Here is a 21,844-nt window from a genome sequence, read left to right as displayed (position 1 = left end):
TTGTTCTGAAAGTTATCACTTCAAAAATCTAGAGACGACAAAGGAGGAAAAGTAAAAGGTGAAAACTGAAAACTTCAAAACATGTCCAAAAATGAAAAAAAATTGTTCTTTGTTATTTATTGTCTATTTAGGATATGGTTTTTGCATTTCTTCCTACTAACCAGTCACACAGTGAAAGGAACCAAAACTAAAACCTAATTCTTTTGAACTGCAAGAGATTAAAAATGGGGCATAAGTCATAGACCAAATATTATGGCTTGCATATCGATCGACAACCTGTATTATATTATCTTTACTGAGATCCTATGATCGATATTTATTTTAAAAGGCATTTGACATTTTCAAAATACGTGAAAATACGTCAAAGAAAAATGACTCAGAAACTATATCATAGGATGATCGTTGAGGAACGAAAGGGTTGTTCAATTGTGGTGCAGGTTACACATCTGTGGATAATGAATATAACAGTGGAAAATGAACTTGGTCTCGCCTGTTCATGGGATGTTCCATGGTCAGCTTTAATCAGCTATACAACAAAAGAAACTAAGGGACAGTTATGAAGGGAGATGTGCAAACTTTCTCGCTCTGTTGGCCATGATAAAAAACCTAATTGCAACATTCCAGGAACTTGTATCACTGATGCTTCCTGCATCAGGAATTTCAATGATGTACAGTACCTCCACAAGTGTCCACTGATGTTTGTGGACTCCCTGACCTTGGACGATAGGTTACACTAATATCTGTTAGCAGCAACAGCATTTCGAATGACTAATATATTGTGTTGATCTTACTGCAGTGTGCTCAGAAGGCTGCTTAAATACTGATGTACTAATACGACCCACTGTTTCGAACTTAACGTTGAGTTGTGCTTGCCACTGCTAAAGACAGAATAGCACTCGTCTGTGTTCATTTATAAGTCCAAAATAAACGTGCAGCGTCCCAACGCCGGGAACAGACCAAAAATTATACCCGTTGACCAGAAAGATGGCAGCATATCAGCACCAACCGCCGCTACGGCTACTCTTAATCGAATAGTAGGATTGACTGACAGTTTTATAACGGTTAGGGTACTTGACTCCCAACCTGAGGGCGGCGGGTTCAAACCATCATCGCACTAAACATGCTCGCCTTTTTAGCAGTGGGGACGTTATAAGTGACGGTCAGTCTTACAATTCGTCTGTAAAAGAATAGCCAAGAGTTGGCGAAGGGTAGTGATGACCAGTATTCCCTCCAGTCTTTCGCTACTAAATTACGGACGGCTAGCGCTGATAGCCCTCGCGTAACTTTGCGTGAAATTCAAACCAAACAAGCTAAACTAACTTTAGGATTATGTTTCAATTTATCAACTAGCTTGAACAACGTACTGAATAAATATTATTATTTTGTCATTAAAAATTATTGTTCAAATCGTCGTATGTATCCTCAACTTTAAGACGGTGTTTGAGGAAAGTTTTAAATTTCACATGTAGCGTAATTGGTGAAACGGTAAACTGAGATTAATAAAAGTTGCACTATAATTTGTGCATACCATTATGCTTTATATTTAAAGTCATTAGATTGGTAGAATTTTCAAGATTTCCAAAATTGTACTTGGGGCAAGCGAAATGTATTTTTCTCTCTAAAAATGACACTTGAGAAAAACTTTCATTGAATACTATTTAAGAATTATAAATACCTATTAAATATTAAAGCTATTATTTTCCGTTTTGTTACTAACAGGTATGCATGTATAATTCCTTAAGTCGTACCACATTCCGCAAATAGAAGTAGCGATCTTCTAAGTAACTCAGCATTATCTTTCTGGCTTGTATTTCTCAACGTCTGTGCCCCTGAGTTTTGAAATGGTTTGAAAAGAAGTTAAATAACTTTCTATATCAGAAGTTATAATAATTTTTTACAATTTACCGAATAACCTCCTTTAAGTTGAGTGTTGTTTGGTTGAACTATTAGTCTTATATTGTGTCCACTTTCGGTCTGAAATTCTGGTTGAAGTTCATATATTGCATCATATTTAGCGTTTTTTACGTTGCATCTGTTACAAAGAACTTTAAAAGATTGTGTCTGATCATTTGTTTTCCATTTAATTACACGAGAAACTCAATAGTGATTAATGGGATTAGTCGCAGTATTGGTGTATTTCTTATTAAGTTTTTTTCATTTATTCAGGTGTTATTAGAAACTTTATTACCAACGAAGTTCTGAGTCCGCAAGCAATTTGGTGTACAAGTAGTTTGAAAATAAAACAAAACAAAAAACGTGCTTCGCAAGATAATGGGGTTCATATAACCTCATTGATAATTCTACAGTAATAACATTCTCATTTCCAAACACCATTAAATCTATGTATATGTTTTTATATGTTTATGAAAATACGATATAACATTTGACAGACAAGGTAAATTTCTTTTACTTTATTGCTTATAAGCGAATCCGTGTGGGTAGCGATCAAAACACTCACAGTCCACACATGTCTAGAAAGAATGTGACACATTTTGGCTACTAGTAATAAGTATTTGTACAAAAAACATGTGCAACCATACTACATAGAATATTTCCTTTTTTATTTATATTCTACTTGCTAAACTAAAATAATAATTACTCTTTTTTTCTTTCAATTTCGTGTATATTTGAACAAACGCAAAAAATTCGCTGTTATAACGAAGTAAAGAACAAATAATTATGAAAACTTCCAGCTCAATGTGATTTTTAATACACAGATAAGATGTTTGCCCTGTTTAAACTATTTAAAGTTTCGGTTGTATGCTATTTTTCGAATCGAATAAAAAAGTTTTGAAAGTTTCTGTGATAGTAGTAGTATCATTTTTGGATAAGTTACATATAACTGATGGAAACGAACTATTACTGAATAATTACTTACAACGGATAAAAAAGTCCGTAGAAAATTGGAAATGAATAATTATAACAGTTAAAAGTGCAAGTAAGTGGAAAACCCAAGAACTAATCCAGGTTTGGTTTGAATTTCGCGCAAAGTTACACTATGGTTATCTGCGCTAACTGTCCGTAATTTTACAGTGTAAGATTAGAGGGAAAGCAGATAGTCATCACCACCCACCGCCAACTCTTGGGGTACTCTTTTACTAACGAATAGTGGGGATTGGCTATCGCATTAAACGCTCCCACGGCTGGAAGAGGACGCATGTTTGGTGTGACGTGGATTCGAACCCAAGGCCCTCAGATTATGAGTCGAGTGCCTTATTTCCTGTTTGGTAATAATAACTTTCAATAGATAAATGGAAAAACACTGTGAACTTGAGAAGGATTACTGACAACAACACGCACAAAACACGTTATCACCTTAAGAATAAACATTTACTGGCTGCGAAAGAAACGAATAATTTGGAAATACTCCACAAATTCCCACCAGATCAGCGTTAACCTAGACAGCTTCTAATGCTAACATTCGGGTTTCAATCTTTGCGCTATGCTAAGTACACAAAACAATTAAACTTAAAAATAATTACGTACAGCCCTCAGCACTCGCAAACTCCAATTATTCGTTTTAGAATGACCATATAAACGGTTAATTAGTTTAAGTAGTAATTTAAATTCTGGGAATAATTATTTTTCGACCCGCCATGGACAGGTAGTTAAGTAACTCAACTCGTTATCCGAGGGTTGCGGGCTCGAATCCCCGTCACAACGAATATTCTCGCCCTTTCAGCCGTGGGACGTTTTAATATAACGTTCAATCCTACTATTCGTTGGTAATCGAGTAGCCCAAGAGTTTGCGGTGAGTAGTGATGACTACCTGCCATCCCTCTAGTCTTACAATACTAAATTAGGGACGGCTAGCGTAGATAGCCCTCGTGTAGCTTTGCGCGAAAATTCTAAACAAACAATAATACGAGAATAAATTATTTAAAATAAACAGAAAACCCACGATTAATTAAAAATGGTTGTTTACGTCACATAGAAAAGACATTAACTTGAAAACAGTTTCACACAGTTCATGGATATCACTGTTAACCAGAAATATTTTTAAGAGATGGAAAATCCATTATTAGCTAGTAAACAGTTATCCGAGAAAAACAGAAAACTCATTATAAACTTGATGCTGTTTATTTGCAATAGACAGAAATCCGGTTGTTATTTTTGAAATAGTTATTTACAAACCTATTATTAAGTCGAGAACAGTTATTTGTAAAAAAAAAAAAAAAAGACTCAAAACTCGCAGTTGACAAGCAAACAGTTTTAAGTTTAAAACAAATCGAAATTTCATTTTAAATTGTGAATGGCTATTTTTCACAGATGAATAATTCACTCTTAACTTGAGTTTGGTTATTCATGACAAATGGAAACCTATTATTTGCTTGAGAGTATTTATTAACAACAAGGAATAGATATCTTTCGAATAAAACACCTGTGTTAGTAAAAAGTGACGTAATAAACTGTATTTCAATAAACATTCTTTCCTTATAAAATACTGTTTGATGAACCTGTGAAAAAGTGAGGCCTTACTCATAGTAATTAATAATAGTGTTAACATTTTGCATCCGAGTTTTGTGGATATTTAATATTATTTGCAAAGTATTGTTGGAACTTATTTTTCTTCTTTACAGCTGATGGTCCACTATTCTTGTCCTCAATAAAACAACTGATTTTGCCTGAAAGTATGATGTAATGTTAGAGGAAATAGGTGAACACAAACCGAAAGAAGTGCTCTGAGCCATTACTTAAATCTAACAATGTTCGGCTTGGTTGGACTTTACTCTGGGAAGGGCTAAAGACAACGAGATCAGTGGCGTCGCTCTGCTCATGCTGAACGTCTGCCTTTATAGGGGATCGTGGTGTAATTTCGAACTTATGGGCTGTAGTAGCCAGTACGTCCTGTGCAAAGGAGTACTGGCGCTGACTACAAACGTCTAATACGTTTCTGCTGACGTGTTGTTTATGTGTTCGTTGAAAGACCAACATCGCGATCTTCCAGTTACGGAAATTGATATTTACACGAGTGCAAAACATACTCACATGTACCATCTCTTCTCAATGCTTGTGTTTTATTCCAGATCTGTGATAATACAGTTGATTTTCAGATACGCGATCCTCCATGGAAAACAGTCTTTCAAGTAACTATCTATCTGTGTCCGTCCGTTCGTCTGTCTATCTGTCTGTTACACCTTAACTATTTTATCAACAAAGCAACTTGAATATCTGAGCAGTTTTTCTGACAGCTAAATCAAGCATTTTAGCTATTACGTCAGTATACATCATTCACTGTGACTCGTATTTCAGCCATTTATCATTAATCATAATGAAACACAAGGCATCTTGCGACACGCCCCTTTTTGTCGGAGTACCGTTTCTAAAAGGCGTGTATAATAGAATATTCTAGAGTAGATGTTAAGAAATATTGCGCAAAACAGAGTGTGGGCTTTAAGAAACAGTCCCGAAAAGTAGTTTGTTTAATAATAATGAAGTTCACAATGTTCAGTATATCATATTACATCATAGTTTCAGTGTGTTATTTGAAACTACTCGATGCTGAATCGAACGTTAAGGCTGCATAACTTATTTGCTTAGAATTCTCATGTAAAGCTATACAGGGGGCTTCCTCCAGTTTTGAACCGTTAGACCAGTTTGAAGGGATTGAGTGAATTGCAACCAATACTAAATCTTGGCTACTGTTGTCTTAGGCCCGGCATGGCCAAATGTGCTAAGGCGTTCGACTCGTAATCTGAGGGTCGCGGGTTCGAATCCCAGTCGCACCAAACATGGTCGCCCTTTCAGCCGTGGGAGGTTTATAATGTGACGGTCAATCCCACTATTCGTTGGTAAAAGAGTAGCCCAAGAGTTGGCGGTGGGTGGTGATGACTAGCTGCCTCCCCTCTAGTCTTACACTACTAAATTAGGGACGGCTAGCGCAGATAGCTCTCAAGTAGCTTTGCGCGAAATTCAAACAAACAAACAAACAAACTCTTGTCTGACTGAATATGGAATCTGGCCGTCACTCTTAGAGCACACCCACAGTCTCAAAATTCAGAGCTCGTTCTATATTAACAAGATATGAACCGGTCAAGCTAACTATAAAGACACGTCATGTCCAAACGCGAACGAAGCGGTCGCCATACAGATATTATATGCAAATTTATATCATGTTATTAGACTTATTTCGATCATTTGTTTTGTAAGTTCATTTTGGTTTCAACATTTATTTATTTCAATAATTTTAGGACAGTACTGTTTCTTTCTGAACTTATGAGACATATGAGTTTTGTCTGTGTGAAAGATACTTTTAGAAATGTCTTTCCTTGAGCACTAATGCTAACTCTGTTGAAACAGTAGCTATAATAGTAATAATGATTGATCAGTGGTGTCGGCTTAGATACTGTTGAAACGTTAACTGTATACTAGTAAGAATGATTTATGGTGTTGTATTTAATACTATTGAAACGTTAACTGTATATTAGTAACCATAATTGCTGGTGTTAGCTTTAATACTGTTGAAAAGTTAACTGTATATTAGTAACCATGATCGCTGGTGTTAGCTTTAATACTGTTGAAAAGTTAACTGTATATTAGTAACCATAATTGCTGGTATCGGCTTGGACACTTTTGAAACGTTTACTGTGTATTAGTAAGCAGGATCGCTGGTGTTGGCCTTAACAGTGTTATGACACTACTAGTGACATTAATGCTTTTTGATCACTGGAATCCCCCCTAGTAGCACACCGCTAAAACAGGTAAGAATACCAGTGGTGGGCAGAGCACAGATAGCCTGCTGTTTAGCTTTGTGCACAATTACAAACAAACAAACACTGAAGTTAGCTTCAGTAAAGTTAGGACACTAATACTGGTATTGTGCGGTTTTTAAATTAACGCTGTTTTCAACACTATATAAGAATACTCAGTATCTGATTTATCTGATTAGCCGCCTAGTCAGTGAGGAACGACAGTAATTAGTATTTTGTTCAAGTGTTTAGTTTTGATTATTTCTTCGACCGCTGTATAACAGTGAAGTATAACTAATAAAGTATAACAATGAAGTATAACTAATAAAGTATAACAGTGAAGTATAACTAATAAAGTATAACAATGAGTATAACTAATAAAGTATAACAGTGAGTATAACTAATAAAGTATAACAATGAAGTATAACTAATAAAGTATAACAATGAAGTATAACTAATAAAGTATAACAATGCTGAATTAAGGGTTTATTCTCACATATCGTACTTCTCAAGAATACGACATTTTAATGTCGGGAAGGAATAGGCTTAAACTTTATACCATTTAACTGAATTTCTGTTAACGGCAGAACTACTGACGTAATTTATCACTATTCCTCAGATTTGAACTACTGACCAGAGGAAGTGTCAGTCAGCAGGACCCTACCATTCACACACAAGTTTAGTTCAGTTTAACTTTGTACATATTTCGGTTTACGTTTTGTGGTCCTGAATTTAAGATGAATTCGGGGTCATAAGAACCCGATGGTGTTCAGAAAGTGGTTTCTTTTCAACCACGCCACTCCCCAGGGGCACAACGATATGTCTGTGGACTTACAACGCTAGAATCTAAGTTTCGATACCTGTGGTGGGCAAAGCATAGATAGTGCTTAATCACAAACAACATCAACTACGCTGAGGGTTTGGCCATCACTCTTATTAAGTACTCAGAGCTAAACGTGGAAGAAGGACCTTACATTTGAGTTCATACCTAATGTAAAACAATGGATGAGTCGTACATTTCTAGAATTGGAAAAATATAAAAACATAAACATTTCTCATCACTTTGAAGAACTTTTTATATGATTTAGTTTTACGAGGTATTGTTTTGAATTAAAGTATTTTATTAATCCAGCTAATCGTACAAGATCAGTTTGGCCATAAGTATGTTCATTAGATAGATAAGGTTTTTAAATGTGTGGCTTATTTGGGTGCTGATTCTGAAAGAGCAGGAAACAAAAGAACATTATTTGAACATCGCAGTTAAAAACACTCTTTCAGCTGTTTGACATTTAGTATGTTCCATTTGAACAGCTCCATATCCGACACACGGGTTAAACGGCCATGTTGGAGAGTTCAACGTTTGATCATAGCTTCCCTAATTCACAACTGATCACAAAGAAAAGGAAACTAGTCAGTAGCACCTGCTGTTTACTTGACTACTCTTAACCGAATGACAGATTTGACTCTCAGATGTGAAAGAGCAAAGCGAACGTAACTTTATATTCCGGGCTTCAACCTTGGATCTACCAAAACACAGCCTGACACGCTAAGTATTAAATATCGGTAAAACAACAAAACAAACAATGATAAAACTCGTAGTAAACTAAAAACAAGAATTTAACATTTCATAACAAAAATAATTTTAATCATTATTTATATTTTGTTTCTTTTATTTTTGTCAAGAGCTAAGGTTGTACTTAAGTATAATTAAATTTCTTACTCCAGAATAAGCTGATATCGGGTGTCAAAAACCAAACTGTTACTATGGTAAATCTTCAGTTCTGTAGTTATAAATTCCCGTCACACCAAACATGCTCGTCCTTTCAGCCGTGGGGGCGTTATAACGTTACGGTCAATCTCACTATTCGTGGCGGTGGGTGGTAATAACGAGCTGCCTTCCCTCTTGTCTTACACTGCAAAATTAGGGACGGCTAGCGCAGATAGCCCTCGCCTAGCTTTGCGTGAAATTCATAAAATCACACCTGTAGTTATGAAAACGTTCTGCTTCAACACTAAGGTTTCAATTTTCTTCGAAACCTTTGGAATATTTCGAACAGTTTATGAACAACTGCAGCATCGATGTTTTCCAAAGAAGACACAGACGAGACCTTTGATCTTTATCAAGTTTCAACAAACTCACACGTAATATAATCCATAGTCTTTTTTCAGTCTTTCAAATAAATCAAACCATGCTTTTTTGAATTATTTATTTCCAGATGTTTCAGTTCAAGAATAGTGATTGTCGTTGTACGTCAACGGAAAGATGATAAAAGCAAATAAAAAGCTCACCAGTATTAGTTCTCCATCTCTTAGTTTTAATTCGTAATGGTTTCCAATAAAACTAGAACTTGGGAAAGAAAAATCGAGTTTTCTTTACTGCTGATAAATGCATTATATATATGTATATACTAACATTAGCATTAATTTGTGCAATAATAATAATTCAGTTCGTCTTATACAGTTTTAGGGTTAGATATTCAGCATGCCATTAAAAGTTTTGACAAAAAAAAGTATAGAGATTAAAATGGGATATTTAGGCTGCTTTTAAACTAGCATAAAATTTACATGGTGTTATTATATTCATGGGTGTCTCACTACATTTCGTAGAGTGATGTAATTTTATTAAGTACATTAATTCTTGGTTTATGTGATCGTGTTCGCTGTTTTTACATCCAAGATATGCTGTTTAATTAGTTTTTCTTCTTTGTATCGCGCGTTAAATTATACACAACGTCTGATGTTCTGGGCCCGGCATGGCCAAGCGTGTTAAGGCGTGCGACTCGTAATCTGAGGGTCGCGGGTTCGCATCCCGGTCGCGCCAAACATGCTCGCCCTTTCAGCCGTGGGGGCGTTATAATGTTACAGTCAATCCCACTATTCGTTGGTAAAAGAGTAGCCCAATAGTTGGCTATGGGTGGTGGTGACTAGCTGCCTTCCCTCTAGTCTTACACTGCTAAATTAGGGACGGCTAGCGCAGATAGCCCTTGAGTAGGTTTGCGCGAAATTCCAAAAAACAAAGAAACTGATGTTTGGATGACGTAACATTGACTATAGAAGATTTGTTTGTTTGTTTTAAAACAAACAAACAAAACAAACGGATATTTCATAGTTTATCCAGCTGTCAGTCACAACCAAGAGATTAACTGTGATACATACACCTTCTGTACAGCCTGTAAGCTTGCCGGGGCTGTAATGGAAAAAGTTAGGTACTGAGTCTGTATATTGTGAAGGTAACTCTTTGGGTACTCTTCTGTGTTCGAACGATGGCATTTAATCGCAATTTGTATATGACACTCATAGCTGTCAATCGCAGCTCCACAGTCCGGCCAGCTAACCTGTGGACAGCTCTTGGTCTGATGACTTATGTGGATTTCCGTTGTTTCAAAACTTTTTAATGCGGTTTTGAAATTGTTTAAAATACTGTACAGAATGCAGAAATGAAGTGAAGAAATGGTTTGTATACTTTTAGTTATATGTCTCCCACCGTTTCTTTTTTATAACATTAAGAAATTGTAGGGCACTATTTTACGAAAAACATTAGATGGGATTTTCCTAACAGCTTCGTTAAATAATGTTATAGACTTTGAAGCGTTTTAAAGAACAAAACAGCAGATTTACCCTACGTTTTTGTTGAACGGCTCTTAGCATGACCGAAATGCTCAACAATTACCTTTACCTGTGGGAGGTATAAGTAGCTCAGAGCTCTAAGTGAAACCAAAAGTGCAACACCATTAACCTTGTTAAAGTCCAAAAAATAATTTAAACTAATAGATATTAAGTTAAAATTTCCCATCACTGGGGACAGGTATTTTTGTTTGTATTATACAAAACTACGTAAGTGCTGAGGTATATCATTTTGCTTTACTGGCGATTGTATATCAAATTGTTCTATATTATTGTGTTTCTAGTTTTGGAAATGACATTGTTGTTATTATTGTTCTTAAAGTTTTACGTGTTTGAATTATGATACTTTACGCTTATAAAATTAATATTATACATAACAGTAATAATAAGTCGTGTAATACACTTATTATTATTTTAAATTCAAAAAGTGATTTCGACAGTAACTGTGTTAATAATGTAGCGACAGCAGATAACCCAATGTGGTTTTGCTATAAGATAAACACGCACCCATAATTATAATGTAGCGAACAGTTTGTTAGTATCACAGTTCAGTTTTAACTCGGTGGAAATGCATTTCATGTGTCTTTACATTTTCCTCATCACCTTTCATTCTTTAAAGACAAACTTAACTGATTTATTTTTATTATCAAGACAAGTTTAATAAGCTTCTTAATCTGGTTCCAATGAATCAGTTTTTCAGGAGTGGCTTCTGTTTAATAGGATTTAAAGCTATTTTCAATAAATGTAGATAACTTTCGTGTAAAATTAGGTAGTATTTTAAACTGGTATACAAAATTTCATAATTATTGCACCTAGTCACTCGGTTTTAGGTTGCCGTATTTATTCTGTTGAGTGCCTTTGTTCGGTTTCAAATTGCTGTTGTGTACCATTGTTCTCATGTTTCGTTTAAATGGATAGTCCTCTCATGGTTACAGGACTAGTCCTACAATTGTTTACGTGAGTTGTCTTCCAATAACCTACATGAATAATCTACTTATCGTCTAGATAAGAGGCCCAGTCCTTAACCTGACATTTACGTGTGTAATCTTTTTATCATCTAGGTAAGTAGGCTAGTACCTAATCCACCATTTACGTGAGTAATATTCTTATCATCTACGTGAGTAGTCGAGTTCTTAGTCCAATATTTACGTGATTAATATTCTGTGTGAGTAGTCTACTCATTAGTCCATCATCTATGTGGTTAGTATCCTTATCAGCTGCATTAAGTATTCTAGTCCTTGGTCCATCATTTACGAGGTTAATTTTCTTATCATCTACTTGGATAGTCTAGTCCTTAGTCAATTATTTACGTGGCTAATATTCTACGTGAGTAGTCTAGTTCTTAATAGATAAAATTCCCATTGTTTATGTAGGAAGTTTTCCAGTTCTGTTTTTAAATCTTTTGAATTTATGTTGTTTTAATATTTCTCTCGTCTGTCCGATGTTCTTATCACTGATACATCTTGTTGTATGCACTATTAACCACATGTATTTGATTTGTCAAGTGACACCAGCTGAAGGATTGTTCTATTGTATACTGATATCTTTAGAACGAATTATTGTTTTGTTGTTTGCAATTAGTGATAAATATATTTTTACACCCACAATGTGACAAATTACTTGAAGTAATGTAAAAAAATACTCTTTTTTATTATATTGACTCACACTGATATCTCTAACGTCAATACCCGTGTTCAGCTGCGAAGATCAAACCCCCCTCATATTACACTAAGGATTTAATGTACTAATGAATCTTCCTAATTTTCCCGAGATTTCAAGGGAAGCCAGGAACACAATATCTTATGAGAGATTCGATTTCTGCGAACATGAAAAACTACTCCTCGACCTCCATCGTGCTGGGTACCATTTCAAGTGTATTTCAGTCCCTCGTTTCCTTCTTAGTAATGTTATTATATTACACCTGATAAAGACATACCCTGAATTACTCCGATTACGTCTGTTAAGTTTGGTCTTACTAGCTTTGGGAAAGTTTGTAGACAAACAAGTTCACAAACACACTGCAAATTAATATGGAATAAGCTGAACAAAGCGACTAGGGGATAAATGTGAGTTACAACATTTTAGTTACGACAAGGTACGGCCACTATTGAAAAATGATGTCAGTTACTTCTCTCATTATGTGATTTGTCTTGTAACTGAAATAAAGAGACTAGTCGTTCAACCTACGCTCGTTTGTAGGTGAACATTTGGGAGAGATAAATGCACCTCTCTAGAGTTTATGTCATTTCACTTCAGTGTAATGAATGATCGCCATGAACAGTAAGAGCAGTTTCATACTGATGCTGCATGCATGATTCCAGGGTGTTGATTATGTCCTGAGATGTCTGTAAGAGCTTCTCTGAAAGAAATACTTCTAAAGCGGGGGAGCCCAGTATGTAGCTGACGGTCATGTTATTCCAGTAGCCGCTTGAGGTGGCTTGAAACAGCGAGTCACGTAAAATAAACCAATAATTTGTTACTGAATACAGAATGAAACCAAAAAAACTCTTGTAATCCGGTCACATAAGCCAGTGAGCCGACAATGTGAATCGCATCTAGTTTCCGAGTGTGGCTTGCGGTATAGAAAAGGTTGGGGACCTCTTGTTCTAGGGCATCTTTGGTATTTGGTGTGATGTCACCAAAACGCTTTCTGCTCATGCTAGATGAGATTAAATACTGGTAAACGTGCAGGTCATTCCTGTCAACCTGCCTTTCTTCAAGGATTGTCAGCCGCTTTATCGCTGTGGAAGGCAGGCGTTGTTATTCATTATGCTAAAGGCTTGCGTTATTAGCCATTAGGCTAAAGGCAGGTGTTATTACCTATTAGGCTGAAGGCAGGATCAACTTCACTATGTGCAGAACAAAAGATCATAGAATGTAGTGTAGCATTAGTGGTACCATTGCTAAAGGTGTAGAAACCAATACGTCTTTCAATGCTTTTTCTTACCAACACCATTCTTCTACCATTGTAGTATGCGTCACGTTTGATTGAGACTTAGGACTCTCTCTAATGGAGTATTCGTCTGCTGCCTCTATTTAGGATGAAGAGCAACTTGTTTGTGTTGTTATTCCACTGGACAAGCTTATAAATCATTCTAGACTGGCTGGCGCCTAGTCATAAGCTGAATATACTCACTAAAAGTCTGACATGCCGTTCGGACTCACGAAATCTGTTTCAAGCTTTTTAGATTAACATGCAGAAATCACGTCTTCAACGTCTAATTCAGTCTCGGGCCAATTACCACGACTGCCACAATCAACATGTGGTCATCGTTTGTTAATGCTGCTTATAACTGTAGAGCTGTTGGAGCACTTATACTATTGGCTTGGAACGATTTAAGATTCTGTTAATGGCACCTTAAAATACTGCCAATTAGCAACAACTACTATGATTATCTCTCTTCTTTTTACCTCATGTCTTTTCAGATGAGTGGAACATAAGCGTGTTCAATTTGCGGCCTAAGCATATCTCATAAGCACTATGAATGGCATTAACCCCGTAATTCGTTTCGAAACAGCAGCTGAGACAAGACCATGTAAAATCACTGTATATTTAGGTTTAATGACGAATCACTTACCTTCGAAATCCCTTGACGACCATGAGATGCTTGATTTGCCCAAAAATGAACGTTGGAAGTGATGGTGATTTTGTCATCTTATAGCTTTTATATTATAAATTTCAATTATCCTTTATTGCTTGTTCATTATATAAACAGCAGCAAAATCGTTTGTATTTTACGTACAGTTTTGGAAAATAAATAATTTAAACTCAAGTCTAGAATTTAACTAATAATGTTTGAAGTGAAAAACCTGGGAATAACGTATCTACCACTTGTTGCTTAACCAAATCTAGAATTTTAAATTGATTTTCAACGGATTTGAGAACCGAGAACTAATTTCCCCTGTAATCAAAAACCTGTATATATATATAACAGATATATATATAAAGGTTTCCACATTTTGTTCTGAAATTTGTTACGACTCTCTACATTTAAGAGCTAAACATTCTTCAAAATAATACATTAATTAAAACAATAATTATATAATAAGAGTATGGAAGGTAATATTTTAATAGGAGCTATCAACATCGTTGAAGCTTATATGAACTATCACGTGGTAATCACAAGGATTCATTTGTATTAAACACTAAATATTTTCATAAACTTACAGTACTACTACCTTAAACATCTCATAATTATAATGGACCAAGTGGGGCGTAGTGGTTAATGTACCAAGACTGAGAAATAGAGGATTTATGGTTCAATGCTCGTTATTGCAACAACGTTTTAAGAGTGGTGAACATTGTTCGATCAGAAAAATTAAGAGTTGGCGGTAGTTTCTGTTGATTGGTTGCCTTCCCTCCAGATTTACAGTATAACATTAGAGACGGGTATGCGCAGATAACCCTTGGATGGCTTTGCGCGAAATTCTGAAACAAAAAGAAAAAACCCTAAATTATCTTACACCAACGGACGTGTATCTATCTTTGTATGCGATCGAAATAATAAATGCGATGTGGTGCCAAATATAAAATAGCACCGCAAACAAAAACCCATAAATATTTCACAATTTGCGTATTCAAGATTCAAATAAGTAGAAAATAACTATTGTATGTACATAGAACACAATTTTAAATAATCTCCTTGTGACCTTCATTAGAACTGTACGTGAGGGTTTGATTATATCTTTATTCATGTATGATGTAATTTGTACATATAGTGCTAAAAATGGAATTCTTAAAAAGTGTTATTTTTCACAGTAAAGGGTTTCACTTTTAATATATAAAAAACATTACAGTTTATATCAGCACAGTCATAATACTTTGCCCGTGTACTACTCCTCAGAAAAATAATTTTTCTTAAGAAAATGCTCGCTTTTTCTAATTTTTTGTCAGTGAAGTATGAATACTGTGATTAGTAATTACTAGCGCAATGTAATACTCAAACTGATGGTGTCTTTTGAGCAGATTCTTAGAAACATGGCCTGATTTGCCCAGGTAGTTTGAAGGTCGAGGGCTCGAATCCCTGTTGCACCAAACATGCTCGCCATTTCAGCCGTGGGGGTGATGTTATGTAGCAGTCAATCTCACTATTCGTTGGTAAAAGAGTAGCCCAAGAGTTGGCGGTGGATGGTAATGACTAGCTACCTTCTCTCTAGCTTTACACTGCTAAGTTAAGAACGCGTAGCCCGAATAGCCCTCGTGTAGCTTTGTGCGAAATTCAAAAACAAACTTACAAACGCTTGGTTGGTTTAATAACTTATTACCGTAAGACACTCAAGAAATAACATACATTTGGTAATTACTAAAGGGACTACAAATGGATGGCAGAAACACACGCAAAAACATTACCAAACTTTATAGTCTAAAATCATTTATAAGATGGTCTTTTCCTCAATGTTTTGCGGTAAAGGATATATAGGTCCACCGAAATGCATTAAATAACTATCCTGAAGTATAAGTTGGACAATGAGGAAACAAAGCTAGGTATGTGTGAGCGGCTCACAAATATAACTTATTTTGAGCAAATAAAAAAAAAGTCGTTGGTATGTTTGTGTTTTCTTATAGCAAAGCCACATCGGGCTATCTGCTATCGAACTCTTGATTTTAGCATTGTAAATCCGTAGACTTACCGCTGTACTAGCGAGAGGGAAACAGTCGTTGGAGAACGCCATTTTTCCAGTGTTCTGAACTAACACAGTTTGAACTTGAGGGCGCTACTCAGTTTAATCGTTAGTTTTTATTTCGGTAACGCATTTTGTTGGATTTGAGACTCATCAGTAATGTTATAAAACTTAATTGTCAGGTTGGCTTAAACAAATGTCTGATGTTACGTTATTTTCTAAAAATTGAATAAATTTCATTAACAGCTTGAAAAATGTATATCTAATTCATTATATTTAGTTAATTTCAAATTATTGAAAAATAAGACAACTTCTAATAATAAAGATAACATCTATAATTGTTTGCCATGGCCAAGTAGTTAGGGCGCTCGACTCGTAATTTGGGGGTCACTGACCCGAATCCCCGTCACATGAAACATGCTCGCCCTTTTAGCCATGAGGCGTTATTATGCTACGGTCAACCCCAATATTTGTTTGTAAAATAGTAACTCAAGACTGTATGATGATGACTAGCTGATTTCTAGTCTTACCCTGCTACATTAGGGACGGCTCGTGCGGATAGCACTCGTGTAGCTTTGTGTGAAATTCAAACATATTTTCCTTAACATGTTTTATCAAAAAGATGTAAAAACAATCTTTAAAAAATCGCAAACGCAGTACTTTCGTTTTAAACCATTGTTTCAATACATTCACATTACATGGTTGTAATTGTTGATAAATAGAGCAACTCTTCGTAACAGGCAAACGTTATTGAGCTACGAGTAAAACTGTTTCTCCAATAACTAGAACCATTGTTGTTAATAAACTCTAGAGTCAATGTATACGAAGAAATTATCTCACGCAAAGTTGTTGTTGTTTTATCAGGATAGCCAACGACATAGTTGCTGTTTTAGTGGATTCAGCGAAACAGAGAGTAACCAGTTTTAAAACTTATCCAACTCAAAGCCCCTTGCACAAACAAAACTTATTTCAGGATAAAATTGTTGTTTCACCAAGATGGTTAACAACAACGTGAATTAATGAGACATTAACTGGTTTTAGTAAGGTACATAAGTAAATGATATTTGGTGATGAACCGAGTCAACAAACGAAAGTCCAACTTTCCTTTAATAAAAGTAACTTTCAATAAATTAGCTAACAATAAAGATGCAGTCTTAAACTTGTTGGTTGTTGGTTTAACACACAGAAAAAGTGGAAAATAAAACATTCTAGAAGCAAGGGAAGCCATAAAATTATAGATATATTACAATTATCATATTTAGTTTCAAACTTTTCAGTTTTAAACACATATGAACGTAATATAAAACACAAAATATCCCGTGTTGTGACTAGAGGAATATAAAATGTTCTAATTATTTATGAAATGAACTTATACAAGTAAAGACAGATAGTTGTTAACAGGTCTGTTTTCATTTACAGATCTACTGAAAATGTGAATGACAGGTTTCATTACATGGACTTTGATGCTATTTAATAAAAATTCTTATAAGAAGAACTGTGTTAGATACTAAAGATTATAGATGCTAAGAAAAATAGCCCAAAGATATAGCCTTGGGTTTCAGCAAATAATTATTTTTCACCGTTTATTATTGATTTTAAGAACTACAGAAAATGTGGTGATGAAAAGGTTACAATTCACTCCTTACTTACGTGAGGTTCCCTCTGTTTTGTTGCGACTTACAGGTGGCAAACACAGTAACCCTCACAAGTGAGAATGTTATTTCCAGCCGTCCACACGTGATGGCTGGGCGCAGTTTTTCTAGCTGGGAATTAGAAACCACACCATGGTAAACTATTACTTGTTTCTCCCTCGACGACGCGACCAAGTTACAATTCCGAATCTTTTAAAGACAGCTATGACAGCACAACCAGCTCGAATGTTTGCTTCGTTCAAGGAAACAGAAGCTATAGTAGTTGCTAAGCAACTGTTAACGTCAGGTGCACGACACTAGCCCCTGTGGTAGCTTTGGAAACAGCCTGTGGAATAGAATATTGTTAAATCCTTATTCTATTACATCAAATATCGTCTTGAAACCCAAGCAGTGTTTTATGAACGCAAAACATGTTGTTTTTCTTAGTAGAGCTAGACAGAGAGGCTGAAGCGTGTCTGAAGGGAGGGTCCGGGTAACGTTCCCGATAAAACTGTTTACCTAGATATACACTAGTGATTGGATAAAATGGGAAGATGAAAGCTGTGTAATTAGAGCTTATTTTATCAAGTACAATTAGAATATTCTCAAAGGAGAACATTAAATCTTCAAAACTCGTAATAATATTAAATATATATAGGTATATAAATTTATATGAAAACAAATAAAAATGACAAAATAAGCCGCTAACGTTTTTGGGTTTTTTTCTGATAACCTTTTTAGTACATTCACAGTGTCAGTTTGTCTATTAGCTTCATGGGCATCTTTAATACTCTCAAATAACAATATATAAAAAAATACCAAATTTATATGAAGTTAAACTACTGAATTCAAACCATATCTCCAGTTTATAAAAACATCATAACAAATACTAACGCATATTTAAAATTAGAATTTTAGTCTTTTGTGAAAACAGGAAAACGTAAAGAGTAATCGGAACAATGATCACAGTTTTTAGTTAGACTTTTCACAAGAGATGTATGGGAATTCAAGTGAGTTTCAATATGTTCTGCTTGAACAACTTATTTCGTTACAAATGTATAGATAGAAAGATTCATAGATTTATAAAGCTTATAGAACTGTTTTTTAATTTTTAATATATAAAGAGAAGAGAGCACAAAATCACCTTATGCTCAATCACAGCTGTTAAAAATCATTCCTAGGCTTAAAACAAAAACGTCTTACAGAGCATAAACGACAATTAAACAAAACCATGTTACAAGTGAGAAAGTGGGGCTGGTATACTAGTGTGAGCATATCATCTACCTGTTAAGAGCAAGCATTGGTCTTGAAGCCTAAAACGATTCGTATTGCACATTTATTATCTGCTGCGGTGGACCGTTCTGTTTCGTTGAAATATTGCTAGCAATGAAAAAAAGGCAACAAACAAAATTCACTTTTGCTTTCTTTTATACTGAAGCTAGAAATGCCACGTTAAAACTAACTCTATATCCATACCACGACCTGTGGTTGACCAAACTTTCGAAATTGTATGTAGATATAGCAAGTACATTTCAGTAAGTTAGATGCAATTTCAATCGGCAATATTTAAGAGGTATTATCAAATTTATGGTATACAAATACGTTGATTGGAAGGATATCTAACTGTTAAAATAATATTTTTCAATACATTTTATTTTAAAGCGTTTTTAAAATATTTTGTTTCACTTTATAATGCAAAAAACGTTTAGTAGCAGTCATGAAAAATATATTAAATATTAACAAAACAAAAGAGGAAAACTGATTAGACTAGTATGAAACATTTTACTCATCATTGCTTTTATAGATTTTAGGTTCAAAATAACATAGAATGATAGAATAAAATAAACAATGCAAACTACATCATAGAAATAACACATATTAGTGTTAAATTCTCCATAATTTGCACTAAGAACTAAGGTTAAAAACAGTTATATTTTTTGAGTATTATAAACTACTAACCAGTCAGAAGATAGTTTTAAATGTTTAACTTGTCTTCTATAACAAATTGTTGCGTGCTTTACTTGTTAAATGCCCTTGACTTTTATAATAATTCTTTCATCAGAAAAAGTCAAATTATTGTATTTTCAAGATATTTAGGATACTAACGATCATTCACATTTTAAACATTTAATGACCTTGAAACTATTTATTCTGTCGTCTATAGCAATTCTTTTGTTCATGACAATGCACTACTTACTGAAATTTCCATGCTAAGAAGTTTCTGTAAGGAACGATGCAGTTAGTTTTAGATCATAGATTTTGAGAAAACTACCCCAGACTTTGAGCTGGAATTTCATTATCCTGTTTAAGGAGGCTAAAGATACGGAAGTTTTTTGGAGTTGTATCAGGGAACCTTACAGATAGGTGATCGAATGGGATTGTTGTGATTTTAGTTATTGTTATGTAACATCGGTTGGAGTTGATAGAATGTGAGAAAATGACCGACATTTGGTCAATCTCTAAGGAATTAGGGAATTACAATAGTCGAAATCATTAAAAAATGATTGGATTTAGCTGTTGTAATCATCACTTTTCTACTTTCAGTGGATATGGAGACTTCAAAATCCTCTGTGGTTATGAAACGTCATGATCTAATATACAGGAAATGGGTACAAAGCCAAAAAGACATAGGTTTTAGAAAGGAACGAAAACAACGGGACCTCAATGAAAGAAAAAAACAAGATGGAATTCTCAGTAGCTGCGGCACATCAAAATATTTTAGTCAGGATTAGAATAAATCCATCTGTGAGACCATTTTATCTTTTTCCTTAACCATATTCTCGTGCGCCAGCAATAATCAGTTAAGTTTTAATACTCATCAGAATTTCTACCAGCCTACTTTCAAACTGAGATTATTTTAGACAAGATTAAATTAATCGATTTGATCTTGGGTAGTTTGAAAGGATTTGACCTTCTGAGCCCGAAACTGTAATTAGACCTCCAATCGGTCAAGATACAACGGAGCTTTGAGTTAAAAGTTTGTACTTGGAAAAAATACAAAAACTCAGAGCTATTTTATGAGCCGCTGTACAGCGGCTAAAAAGAATAGAATGAGAGAATGTGAGAGAGAATTAATGAATTGAAACAAGCGAAGGCAGAAAGTAATATGCTTCTAATAAAAACAAAATCAATTTCTAAACCTATGTGTTGTTGAATACCAGTAACATACAATAATTTGTTGAGTTTCCATTGGTAACAGTCAATTTCTACAGAAGTAAATACAACCTAAATAAAGTTGATGACCATAAGAAGCGAAACAGAAATGTAAATATAGCAAGATTGTAACAATTACTTTAACTATCTTTATCATTAAAACGGTCATCGATTTTTTTGTGAACTTTTGTTAGATTCAAATTATTTTTGGTTTTTCCATTGGTGAAAATATTTCAATCTTCGTCAAAACACTTAGATTAGAGAGATAGAGGATTTATGTTTATGGGTATTGTTTGAAAGCCCTCTAGTGTCCTGATATCTTTGAACTTCTTTACTCCAATGGAAAATTTTGAAGGTCTCCCATTTTCATGGTGTTGTGTCTTTGTGCTTTACATTTTTTAAACTCAAATAGTATTTGTCCTAAAGGACTGTGACAAGCATATTTCAATCGTAAGTCTTCATTGTCAATGAAATACATCACCAGTGATGCATGGTTCACATGAGGGAACATGTTACTGCTACATTGACAAATGACACTTTCTGTAAATGCCAATCTGGATTGCAATTTACATAATAAATTGTTATGTAATATTTTTAATTAAATAAATTATATAATTATCACCACTAACATAAAAGTACCCACCTTCTGACGTAGGATTACAAGGATCCTTCACGATTCACTAAGGTTCCAATATTCTGATCAAGCTTCTCTATTATCCCCAGTTACTTCTGCAAACACCTTAAGAGGAGGGTCCTAAAATAAAACCCATCAGAACCAATTTGTGGTATCTAAGCACATATGCCCGTGTTGTCTCACCAGCTTTTGGTGGAGATATAAACACATTTTCAAACATGATGTCCTCAGGATACAAACTGGTGCAAATAACACAATATCTGAAGCCTGATTCTTGTTCAGTGATCCTATAAATCTATGTGCAGACCCTTTCATCGCTAGATGATTCTCTGAGCACAATTTAGCTCTTCTTGGTATGAATCCTACAACATGTGTATATACACACATATATATATAAGGATAAAATTCAAGTCCACTTGCCACGTTTTGTCCTGCCAGCTCCAAAACTGTGGGAGAGGTTTCTGAACAAATATTTTCACAAACACAAAACG

General features: G+C 34.8%; 1 protein-coding gene across 5 annotated transcripts in view; it reads right to left on the bottom strand.

Moving 5' to 3' along the window:
- LOC143226078 (Kv channel-interacting protein 4-like) overlaps window positions 1–18,003 on the bottom strand; it is a 92,459-nt gene extending 74,456 nt beyond the window's left edge. For 4 of the 5 annotated variants that reach the window (XM_076456538.1, XM_076456540.1, XM_076456539.1 and 1 more), the window contains exon 1: window positions 17,586–18,003. The gene's annotated coding sequence lies outside the window, so the exon portion shown is untranslated. Of the gene's footprint in view, window positions 1–17,581 lie in introns of all 5 variants that reach the window. The other variant, XM_076456543.1, reaches the window with a different exon arrangement.
- Window positions 18,004–21,844: the final 3,841 nt, after the last annotated feature.

The sequence above is a fragment of the Tachypleus tridentatus genome, chromosome 9, assembly GCF_004210375.1.
Source record: "Tachypleus tridentatus isolate NWPU-2018 chromosome 9, ASM421037v1, whole genome shotgun sequence".
NCBI lineage: Eukaryota > Metazoa > Arthropoda > Merostomata > Xiphosura > Limulidae > Tachypleus > Tachypleus tridentatus.
The sequence above is the reverse complement of the archived record's forward strand: the minus strand, read 5'-3'. Positions and strand labels throughout refer to the sequence as shown.